The sequence below is a fragment of the Ursus maritimus genome, unplaced genomic scaffold (genome assembly GCF_017311325.1).
Source record: "Ursus maritimus isolate PB19 unplaced genomic scaffold, ASM1731132v1 scaffold_31, whole genome shotgun sequence".
Classification (NCBI taxonomy): Eukaryota; Metazoa; Chordata; class Mammalia; order Carnivora; family Ursidae; genus Ursus; species Ursus maritimus.
Window position 1 is genome coordinate 27,320,504 of NW_024425675.1, and position 12,946 is coordinate 27,333,449.

A 12,946-nucleotide genomic window follows, 5' to 3' on the forward strand; every position below is an offset into this window, starting at 1 on the left:
ACTACCTTTCTATCACCTCTAGGACCTAACCACCTCATCTTTCAGCACAATTTTTCTGTGCTCCCCCAACTTCGTATCATACACACACACACTCACACACACTCAAGAAATCTCCAGCTTTCCAAACATACCTCAAGTTTTCTTACTTCCAGGCCCTGTGATATTGTCTGAACGTTTGTGTCCTCCAGAAATTCGAATGTTGAATCCTAAGCCCCAAGGTGATGGCGTTTGGAGGTGGGGCCTCTGGGAGTTATCGGGCCAGAGGTAAGAGCCCCCGAGAATGGGATCAGTGCCCTTATAAAAGCAGCTTGGAAAAGATCCTGCAGGCCATCTTCCATGTGAGGGTACAGTAAGAAGACCATGATTTTGGAGGTCCGGGCCTCCGGAATGGTGAGAAATGGATGTCTGCTGTTTATGAGCCACTCAGTCTGTGGCATTCTGACTAAGACACCTTGACACAAGCTCTTACCTGGAAAGCTTTGCCCACTCATTTGGATTGCCGCTCCTCCTTCTGATTTCTGCTAAGGTATCCCCTCGTCCCGATGTCTTCTACGCCCCTACGTAACCCTTCATGCATCTCTACTTCCCTGCACTGCGTACTCACCCTCGCCAATGCATTCGAATTTGCTTACTTACTTTTCTGAAAGCTCAGTCAGAAATGGAATCTTCTCTTATTTATCTTGTCTCTCCAGACCATAACAGAATGACTCCCCTACCGTAGTCACTCCATGATCGATAACTGAAGAGATGAATTACTAAATCCTTTAGGGTGATCAAGTAGAAACTAAAGATCTTTCTGCAGCTGTGAAATGAAGAAAATCGTGTCTGCGGTTCTTAAATTTAGTTCATTGATCTTTTCAAAGGCCTTTGCCCTCAAGAAAATGGAAGTTATATGGTGGTAGGTTGTTGGGAAAGTAGCTCACTTCATCCCATAAGCACACTGAGGAAACAACGGTGTCTATGAAACTAACTCTGAAAATGAGCTGGCGACGGGCAGCACAAATCTTCCACAGCTATTCCTAGAGAGAGACAGGCTGCATCAAAAAGGGTGGTAGGGATGGAGGCACAGTTGGGATCCAAACCTCCAGAACAACTGACCACAAATGGGAGGGATGTCACAAGCACAGAGGAGCCAGGGGATCAGAACCCTTACTGGACATCCCTGACCTGGGGACCTGCGCTGGAAAGATGAGTCCCCATGACATCTGGCTTTGAAAATAAGTGGGGCTTAACTCCAAAGGCTTTAAAAATAAACAGAGCTTCACTGCAGGAGATCAAGAGAGCTATAGGAAACGGAGTCCCTGCCCTCGAAGAGCCAGCAAGCTAAATAACTCCACCTTAGGGGCGCCACAAAAGCAACAGTTTGAAAAGCACCTGGGGTGTATGTGAAGATTTATTGACTGATCTTAGAACAAGTGATTATGCCAGAGTAGCAGGGATTTGCAGATCTCTCCAAGCATAAAAGCACTGGAAGGCATCGTTATTCTTGCTCTCCCCCAGCCTAACTAGCCAGACCTTTGCAGAGCCAGCTCTAAAACTCTCCACCTACCTTGTCAGCACTGCAAGCCCCACCCCAGCATTTTCTTGCACACTTGCCCCACCCAAGCCACCCCCCCTTGGCAGGTATTCCTCCAAAGGAGATCCTAGGGAAGGGGGAAATAGCCCCCCACGCCAGCATATCCAAACTTCCTGTAGCTGGGCTTCTTAGTTGGCTGCAGAGAGCAAGCCCTGCCGTTTGGTTTGCCTGCAGCTGCAGACAGCTAGGCTGAGCGCTGGTCCAAACCACCAACGAGCCCCTCGCAGCTGCAGCATGGCCTCTTGACAGCACGGGGAGAACACCTTGCCTGGTGCACCCACAGCAGGCAAAGTAGGCCACTGCAGCCAACTGAGCTGAAGGCCAGCCCCACCATCAGCATGTCCACAGCAATCACAGCTCGACCACAACAGGAGGGCACATGCAGCCCACAGAGGGAACACTCTGGGAGGTTCTTGCAACTGGGGGGGGGGGCAAGAGGGGGGATTGCACTACAAGGAAAAACAGGACCTCTTCTAATCAAGGCCACTACCTTCCAAGACCAGGGACACAGCTGGCCTATCTGATACACAGAAATGAACACAGAATCAGACAAAATGAGGAGACAGAGTATGACCCATATGAGAGAATAAGAGACAATCACAGAAAAAAAGAGCTAAATAAAACAGACATAAACAATATGCCTGATAAAGAGTTCAAAGTAATGGTATAGAGATACTGGACTTGAGAAAAGAGTGGATGAACTCAGTGAGACTTTCAACAAAGTCATAGCAAATATAAAAAGAAAACTGAAGAATACAATAACAGAAATAAAAAAATACAATAGAGGGAACCAACAGCAGATTAGAGGCCGCAGAAGAATGGATAAGTGATCTCGAAGGCAGGGAAGCAAATGAAATCAAACTGAGCAGTGAAAAGGAAGAAAAATTATAGCAGATGAGGACAGATTAAGGAATCTCTGCAACGTCATCAAGCATTTGCATTTCAGAGGACCCAGAGAAGAAAATAAAGAAGGGGGCAAAAAATTTATTTGGAAAAAATAATACCTGAAAACTTCCCTCATCTGGGAAAGGAAATGGATATCTAGTCCAGGGAACACGTACAGTCCCAAAAGAGATGAACCCAAGGAAGTCCACACCAGGACACATTATAATTAAAATGGCAAAAAGGAATGATAAGGAGAGAATCTTAAAAGCAGCAGAAGAAAAGAAAACAGTTTCATACGAGGGAAACCCCATAAAGCTATCAGCTGATTTTTTAGCAGAAACTGTGCAGGCCTAGGGGAGAGGCATGATACATTCAAAGTGCAGAAAGGAAGAAACCTAAAACCAAGAATATTGTATCTGACAAGTCAGACATTCAGAATTGAAGGGGAGATAAACAGTTTCTCAGACAAGCAAAAGTTAAAGGAGCTCATCGTTACTACACCACCCTCACAAGAAAAACTCAAGGACCTAAGTGGAAAAGAAAAGGTCATAGCTAGAAATAAGAAAATGATGGAAGGAAAAAAAAATCCATAGGTAAAAGCAAACACACTAAGTAGATTAATCACTTATAAAGCCAGGATGAAAATTAAAAATACAAAAGGAATACAATGAATTATATCTACAAAAATTAGTCAAGGGATACACAAAATTTTAAAATATAAACTATGACATCATATACATAAAACATGGAGAGAGGAGTGAAACCTTGGTTCTTTCAGAATGTATTTAAATTTAAATGACCATCAATTTAACATAGACTGTTATACACAAAAAATGTTATATATAAAAACAATAGTAACCACAAGTCTAAAGCCTATAATAGATACACGTAAAATAAAGAGAAATTAATCCAAACATTACACTAAAGAAAGCCATTAAACCACAACGGAAGAGAGCAAAAGAAGAAAAAAACAGAGATCTACCAAAACAACCAGAAAACAATTAACAAAAAGGCAATAAGTACATACCTATCAATAATTACTTTAAATGTTAATGGACTGAATGCTCCAATCAAAGGACACAGAGTAACTGAATCAAGACTCATCTCTATGCCGCCTACAATAGACTCACTTCACACCTAAAGACAAATACTGACTTGGGGCGCCTGGGTGGCTCTGTCGGTTAAGTGTCTGCCTTCAGCCCAGGTCATGATCCTGGAGTCCCAGAATCAAGCCCTGCATCCGCCTCCCTGCTCAGTGGGGAGTCTGCTTCTGCGTCCCCTCCCCCCTCCTCCTGCTCTCTTGCTCTCTCTATCAAATAAATAAATAAAACCTTTAAAAAAAAGACAAATACAGACTCAAAGTGATGAAATAGAAAAAAGATATTCCATGCAAATGGAAGTAAAAAAAAATAGGGGTGGCTATATATATATCAGACAGAATGGACGTTAAAACAAAGACTGGAGCAAGAGACAAAGAAGGATGTTACATAATGATTAAAATGATTAATCCAACAAGAGGATATAGCAATTATAAATATCTATGCATCTAATATAAAAGCACCTAAATACATAAAGCAAATGTTAACAGAAATAAAGGGAAAAATTGACAGTAATATTGACAATAATAGTAGAGAACTTTAATACCCCATTTGCATCAATGAGGATGACCATCCAGACAGGAAATCAACAAGGAGACGATGGCTTTGAAGATCACATTAGACTAGATGGGCTTAACAGATATATACAGAACATTCCATCCAAAAATAGCAGAATACACATTCTTTTCAAGTGCATGTGGAACATTCTCCAGGACAGATCACATGATAGACCACAAAACAAATCTTGATAAATTTTAAAACACAGAAATCATATCAAGTATCTTTTTTTACCACAATGGCATGAAACTAAAAATCTATTAAAAGAAAAATGCTGTAAGAAACACAAACACATAAGAGGCTAAACAACATGCTAGTAAACAACCAATGGGTCAGTGAAGAAATCAAAGAGTAAATTTAAAAAAGTAAAATCACAAAGGTCCAACATCTTTGGGATACAGCAAAACTGGTTCTAAAAGGGAAGTGTACAGCAGTACGGGCCCACCTCAATACACAAGAGAAATTTCAATAAACATTCTAACCTTACACTTCAAGAAACCAGGAAAAAAAGAACCATAAAAGGCCAAATTTAGTATAAGAAAGGAAGTAATACAGATGAGAGAGGAAATAAATTAAATAGAAACTAAAGGAAACAATAGGAAAGATTAATAAAACCAAGAGATAGTTCTTTAAAAAAAATAAGCAGGGGCGCCTGGGTGGCACAGCAGTTGAGCGACTGCCTTCGGCTCAGGGCGTGATCCCGGCACTGCGGGATCGAGCCCCACATCAGGCTCCTCCGCTATGAGCCTGCTTCTTCCTCTCCCACTCCCCCTGCTTGTGTTCCTCTCTCGCCAGCTGTCTCTATCTCTGTCGAATAAATAAATAAAATCTTCTTAAAAAAATAAATAAATAAATAAATAAAATAAAAAAATAAAAAAAATAAGCAAAATTGAGAAATCTTTAACCAGGCTCATCAAGAAGAAAGAGAGAAGACTCAAATAAATAACATCAAAAATAAATAAGGAAAAATAACAAACAACACCATAGAAGCACAAGGAATTATAGGAGAACAGTATGAAAAATTATATGTCAATAAAGTGGACAACCTAGAAAAATGGATAAATTCCTAGAAACATAAAATCTCCCAAAGCTGAATCAGGAAGAAATAGGAAATGTGAACAAATTACTAATATCAAAATTGAATCTATAATCAAAACAACAACTTCTGAGGAGGAGGAGAAGATGGCAGAGGGGACCCCTTTTGCAGCCGGTCCCCTGAGTCGAGTTGGATAGGTACCAGACCAGCCTGAACATCCACGGAATCAGCCTGAGACGCAGGAAGAGCCGTGAAACCGCGCACAGATATCGGAAGATAAACGGAAGGGGGAGGGAGCCGCCGCGTTCGGGCGCCGGAAGCGGCAACCACCTGCACGGGGGAGCGGGCGGGGCTCGCGGTCGGCACCCGCGAGAGAGCGGACTGAGACTGTGAGCCAGGAGCCCGCGCCACCAGGCATCTCGCGGAACACCGGAATCCCGGTGTGCTCACGGGATCCAGACTGAGACCGGGAACTCCCGGAGCGCGCAGGGGGGCAGCTGGCGGTGTTAGAAACACAAAGGACAGAGACGCGCCAGCCCTGGAAGTGAGGGCAGGGAAGCCGGGTGTGGGGCGCACATCCCGGGACGCTGCAGGGTTGAGCAGCACCAACAGTAACAGAGTTAAAGTGGCCAGAACATCAGTGGAGAACCGTCTGCGATCCCTCTGTTCTGTGACAGAGGCTGAAATTCGGCCGCTGCTGCTCTGACTCTCAGAAGAGGCACAGCAAACCGCCAGGGAAAGCCGCCAGAGAACAAAAGCCTGGAAATACTGGCTCACAGGGTGCCCATCCCCATCCCCCCTCGCAGGGGACACGGAGACTCTACCCAAACGGGGTTGCCTGAGTATCGGCGCGGCGGGCCCCTCCCCCAGAAGGCAGGCTGAAAAATCAAGAAGCCCACATCCCTAAGATCCCTATAAAACAAGGGCGCACGGCCTGGGTCCCGGTCAATAATTTGGGCTCTGGACAACCCCACAACCTCTCCTCATCAGAATGACGAGAAGGAGAAATCCCCCCAGCAAAGAAAAGACAATGAGTCTGTGGCCTCTGCCACAGAACTAATGGATATGGATGTAACCAAATTATCAGAAATGGAATTCAGAGTAACAATGGTCAAGATGATGTGCAGATGTGACAAGAGTATTAACGAAAATGTTAATGAGAATATGGAAACTCTAAGGGCGGAAATGAGAGCGAATCTGGCAGAAATTAAAAATTCTATGAACCAAATGCAGTCAAAACTAGATGCTCTGACGGCCATGGTGAATGAGGCAGAAGAACGTATCAGCAAATTGGAGGATGGGTTAGTAGAAGAGAAAGCTAAAATAGAAGTTGGACTTAAAAAAAATCCATGCCCCCGAATGTAGTTTACGGGAGATTACTGACTCAATGAAACATTCCCAGAAGCAGAGGAACGGGTTAGTGAATTGGAGGATGGGTTAATAGAGGAAAAAATGAAAATAGAAGATGGTCTTAAAAAAATCCACGCCCAGGAATGTAGGATACGGGAGATTACTGACTCAATGAAACGACCCAATGTCAGAATCATTGGCATCCCCAAGGGGGTGGAGAAAAACAGAGGTCTAGAAGAGATATTTGAACAAATTGTAGCTGAAAACTTCCCTAATCTAGCAAGGGAAACAAACATTCGTGTCCAAGAGGCAGAGAGGACCCCTCCCAAGCTCAACCACGACAAACCTACGCCACGTCACGTCATAGTGCAATTCGCAAATATTAGATCCAAGGATACAGTATTGAAAGCGGCCAGGGCAAAGAAATTTCTCACGTACCAAGGCAAAAGCATCAGAATTACGTCAGACCTGTCTACACAGACCTGGAATGAGAGAAAGGGTTGGGGGAGCATATTTAAAGCTCTTTCAGAGAAAAACATGCAGCCAAGGATCCTTTATCCAGCAAGGCTGTCATTCAGAATTGATGGAGAAATAAAGACATTTCAGAATCGCCAGTCACTAACCAATTTTGTAACCACGAAACCAGCCCTACAGGAGATATTACGGGGGGTTCTATAAAAGTAAAAAGGCCCCAAGAGTGATACAGAACAGAAAGTCACAGCCAATACAAACAAAGACTTTACTGGCAACATGGCAACATTAAAATCATATCTCTCAGTAATCAGTCTTAATGTAAATGGTTTGAACCATCCCATAAAACGCCACAGGGTTGCAGATTGGATAAAAAGAAATGACCCATCCATTTGCTGTCTACAAGAGACTCATTTCGAACCCAAAGATGCATTCAGACTGAGAGTAAGGGGATGGAGTACCATCTTTCACGCAAATGGACCTCAAAAGAAAGCTGGGGTAGCAATTCTCATATCAGATAAATTGGATTTTAAACTACAGACTATAGTTAGAGATGCAGAAGGGCACTATATTATTCTTAAGGGAAGTATTCAACAAGTGGATATGACAATTATAAATATATATGCCCCCAACAGGGGAGCAGCAAGATACACAAGCCAACTCTTAACCAGAATAAAGAGACATATAAATAAAAATACATTAATAGTAGGGGACCTCAACACTCCACTCTCAGAAATAGACAGAACACCCTGGCAAAAACTAAGCAAAGAATCAAAGGCTTTGAATGCCATACTCGACGAGTTGGACCTCATAGATATATATAGAACACTACACCCCAGAACCAAAGAATACTCATTCTATTCTAATGCCCATGGAACATTCTCAAGAATAGACCATGTTCTGGGACACAAAACAGGTCTCAACCGATACCAAAAGATTGAAATTATCCCCTGCATATTCTCAGACCACAACGCTCTGAAATTGGAACTCAACCACAAGGAAAAATTTGGAAGAAACTCAAACACTTGGAGACTAAGAACCATCCTGCTCAGGAATGACTCGATAAACCAGGAAATCAAAAATCAAATTAAACAATTTATGGAGACCAATGAGAATGAAAATACAACAGTCCAAAACCTATGGGATACTGCAAAGGCAGTCCTAAGGGGGAAATACATAGCCATCCAAGCCTCACTCAAAAGAATAGAAAAATCTAAAATGCAGTTTTTATATTCTCACCTCAAGAAGCTGGAACAGCAACAGAGGGACAGGCCTAATCCACGCACGAGGAAGCAGTTGACCAAAATTAGAGCTGAAATCAATCAAGCAGAAACCAGAAGTACAGTAGAGCAGATCAACAGGACTAGAAGCTGGTTCTTTGAGAGAATCAATAAAATTGACAGACCACTGGCAAGACTTATCCAAAAGAAAAGAGAAAGGACCCAGATTATTAAAATTATGAATGAAAAAGGAGAGGTCACGACGAACACCATTGAAATTGGAAGGATTATTAGAAATTTTTATCAACAGCTATATGCCAATAAACTAAGCAATCTGGAAGAGATGGAATCCTTCCTGGAAACCTATAAACTACCAAGATTGAAACCGGAAGAAATTGATTCCTTAAACAGGCCAATTAATTATGAAGAAATTGAGTCAGTGATAAACAACCTTCCAAATAACAAAACTCCAGGCCCGGACGGTTTTCCTGGGGAATTCTACCAAACATTCAAAGAAGAAATAATACCTATTCTCCTAAAGCTATTTCAAAAAATAGAAACAGAAGGAAAGCTACCAAACTCATTCTATGAGGCCAATATTACCTTGATCCCCAAACCAGGCAAAGACCCCCTCAAAAAGGAGAATTACAGACCGATTTCCCTAATGAATATGGACGCCAAAATCCTCAACAAGATACTTGCTAATAGAATCCAACAGTACATTAAAAGGATTATCCATCACGATCAAGTGGGATTCATACCTGGGATGCAAGCGTGGTTCAATATTCGCAAATCAATCAGCGTGATACATCATATCAACAAGAAAAGACTCAGGAACCATATGATCCTCTCAATCGATGCCGAAAAAGCATTTGACAAAATACAGCATCCTTTCCTGATTAAAACCCTTCAGAGTGTAGGAATAGAAGGTACATTTCTCAATCTCATAAAAGCCATCTATGAAAAGCCTACTGCAAATATTATTCTCAATGGGGAAAAGCTGGAAGCCTTTCCCTTAAGATCAGGAACACGACAAGGATGCCCACTCTCGCCACTATTATTCAACATAGTACTAGAAGTCCTTGCAACAGCAATCAGACGACAAAAAGGGATCAAAGGTATTCAAATTGGCAAAGAAGAAGTCAAAATGTCTCTCTTTGCAGATGACATGATACTCTATATGGAAAACCCAAAAGAAGCCACTCCCAAACTATTAGAAGTTATAGAGCAATTCAGTAACGTGGCAGGATACAAAATAAATGCTCAGAAATCAGTTGCATTTCTATACACGAATAACGAGACCGAAGAAAGAGAAATTAGGGAATCCATCCCATTTACAATAGCACCAAAAACCATACGTTACCTTGGAATTAACTTAACCAGAGACGTAAAGGACCTATATTCTAGAAACTATAAATCACTCTTGAAAGACATTGAGAAAGACATAAAAAGATGGAAAGATATTCCATGCTCATGGATCGGAAGAATTAACATAGTTAAAATGTCCATGCTACCCAGAGCAATCTACACTTTCAATGCTATCCCGATCAAAATACCAAGGACATTTTTCAAAGAACTGGAACAAACAGTCCTTAAATTTGTATGGAAACAGAAAAGGCCCCGAATCTCCAAGGAACTGTTGAAAAGGAAAAACAAAGCTGGGGGCATCACAATGCCGGATTTCGAGCTGTACTACAAAGCTGTGATCACAAAGACAGCATGGTACTGGCACAAAAACAGACACATAGACCAATGGAACAGAATAGAGAACCCAGCAATGGACCCTCGGCTCTTTGGGCAACTAATATTTGATAAAGCAGGAAAAAACATCCGGTGGGAAAAAGACAGTCTCTTCAATAAATGGTGCTGGGAAAATTGGACAGCTACATGCAAGAGAATGAAACTTGACCACTATCTCACACCATACACAAAAATAAACTCCAAATGGATGAAAGACCTCGATGTGAGACAGGAATCCATCAAAATTCTAGAGGAGAACATAGGCAGCAACCTCTACGACATCGGCCAAAGCAACCTTTTTCATGACACATCTCCAAAGGCAAGAGAAACAAAAGATAAAATGAATTTATGGGACTTCATCAAGATTAAAAGTTTCTGCACAGCCAAGGAAACAGTCAGAAAAACGAAGAGGCAGCCCACGGAATGGGAGAAGATATTTGCAAATGACACTACAGATAAAGGACTGGTATCCAAGATCTACAAAGAACTTCTCAAACTCAATACACGAGAAACAAATAAACAAATCAAAAAATGGGCAGAAGATATGAACAGACACTTTTCCAATGAAGACATACAAATGGCTAACAGACACATGAAAAAATGTTCAAAATCATTAGCCATCAGGGAAATTCAAATCAAAACCACACTGAGATACCACCTTACGCCAGTTAGAATGGCAAAAATAGACAAGGCAAGGAACAACAATTGCTGGAGAGGATGTGGAGAAAGGGGATCCCTCCTACATTGTTGGTGGGAATACAGGTTGGTGCAGCCACTCTGGAAAACAGCGTGGAGGTCCCTTAAAAAGTTAAAAATTGAGCTACCCTATGACCCAGCCATTGCACTACTGGGTATTTACCCCAAAGATACAGACGTAGTGAAGAGAAGGGCCATATACACCCCAATGTTCATAGCAGCATTGTCCACAATAGCTAAATCATGGAAGGAACCGAGATGCCCTTCAACAGATGACTGGATTAAGAAGTTGTGGTCCATATATACAATGGAATATTACTCAGCTATCAGAAAGAACGAGTTCTCAACATTTGCTGCAACATGGATGGCACTGGAGGAGATTATGCTAAGTGAAATAAGTCAAGCAGAGAAAGACAATTATCATATGATTTCTCTCATCTATGGAACATAAGAACTAGGAAGATTGGTAGGGGAAGAAAGGGATAAAGAAAGGGGGGGTAATTAGAGGGGGAAATGAACCATGAGAGACTATGGACTCTGAGAAACAAACTGAGGGCTTCAGAGGGGAGGGGGGTGGGGGAATGGGATAGGCTGATGATGGGTATTAAGGAGGGCACGCATTGCATGGTGCACTGGGTGTTATACGCAACTAATGAATCACTGAACTTTGCATCAGAAACCAGGGATGTACTGTATGGTGACTAACATAATATAATAAAAAAAAACATTAAAAAAAAACACCAACTTCCAACACACAAAGTCCAGGATCAGATGGCTTCACAGGTGAATTCCACCAAACATTTAAAGTTAATACCTATCCTTCTCAAACTATTCCAAACAAAAGAAGAGAAAGGAAAACCTCCAAATCCATTTTATGAGGCCAACATTACCCTGATACCAAAAAAACAAAACAGAACAACAACAAAAAAACAACAACACACACACACACTAAAGAAAGAAAACTATAGGCCAATATGCTTGATGAACACTGACTTAAAAATCCTCAAGAAAATATTACCAAACCAAATTCAACAATACATTAAAAGCATCATTCACCACAATCAAGTGGGATTTACTTCAGGAATACAAGGATGGTTCAATATTCACAAATCATTGTAACACATCACATTAACAAAGGAAGGATAAAACCACGTGATCATCCATTAGACGCAGAAAAAGCATTTGGCAAAATACAATATCCGCTCATGATAAAAACTCAACAAAGTGGGTTTATAGAGAACACACCTCAACGTAATAAAGACCATATATGACAAACCCACAGGTAACGTCATACTCAATGATGAAAAACTGAGAGCTTTTCCTCTCAGATGAGAAACAAAACGAGGATGACCACTCTCACTACTTTTATTCAATTTAGAACTATAAGTCCTAGATGCAGCACTCAGTCAAGGAAATATACAAAAAACATCTGCTAGAAGAAGTAAAACTGTCACTATTTGCAGATGACATGATAACTATATACAGAAATCCCTAAAGATTCTACCAAAAAAACAATTAGAACTGACAAATGAATTCAGTGACAATGCAGGAAACAAAATTAATATACAGAAATCTGTTTCATTTCTACACACTAATAATGAACAAGCAGAAAAAGAAACTAAGAAAGCAACCCTATTTACAATTGTACCAAAAAGAATAAAATACCTAGGAATAAATTTAACCAAGTTGATGAAAGACCCATACTCTAAAAACTACAAGACATTCATAAAAGAAACTGAAGATGACACAAACAAATGGAAAGATATACTATGCTCATGGATTCCAAGAATTAATATCATTAACATGTCCATACTACCCAAAGCAATCTATAGATTCAATGCAATCCTTATCAAAACACCAATAGCTTTTTTCACAGAACAAGAACAAATCTTTCTAAAATTCATATGGAACCACAAGAGGCCTCAAATAATTAAAGCAATCCTGAGAAAGAACAAAGTAGGATGTATCACAATCCTAGATTTCAAGATATACGACGAAGCTACAGAAATCAGAACAGTATGATACGGACACAAACACTTAGGTCAATGGAGCAGGATAGAGAGCCCAGAAATAAACCCATGCCTATATTGTCAATTAACTTACAACAAAGGAAATCAAAATATACAATGGGGGAAAAAGACATTCTTTTCAATAAATGATGCTGGGAAAACTGGACAGCTACAAGCAGAAGAATGAAACTGGACCACTTTCTTACACCATACACATAAATAAACTCGAAATGGATTAAAGACCTGAAATATGAAACCTGAAACAATAACACTCCTAACAGAAAACAAAGGCAATAATCTCTTGGATG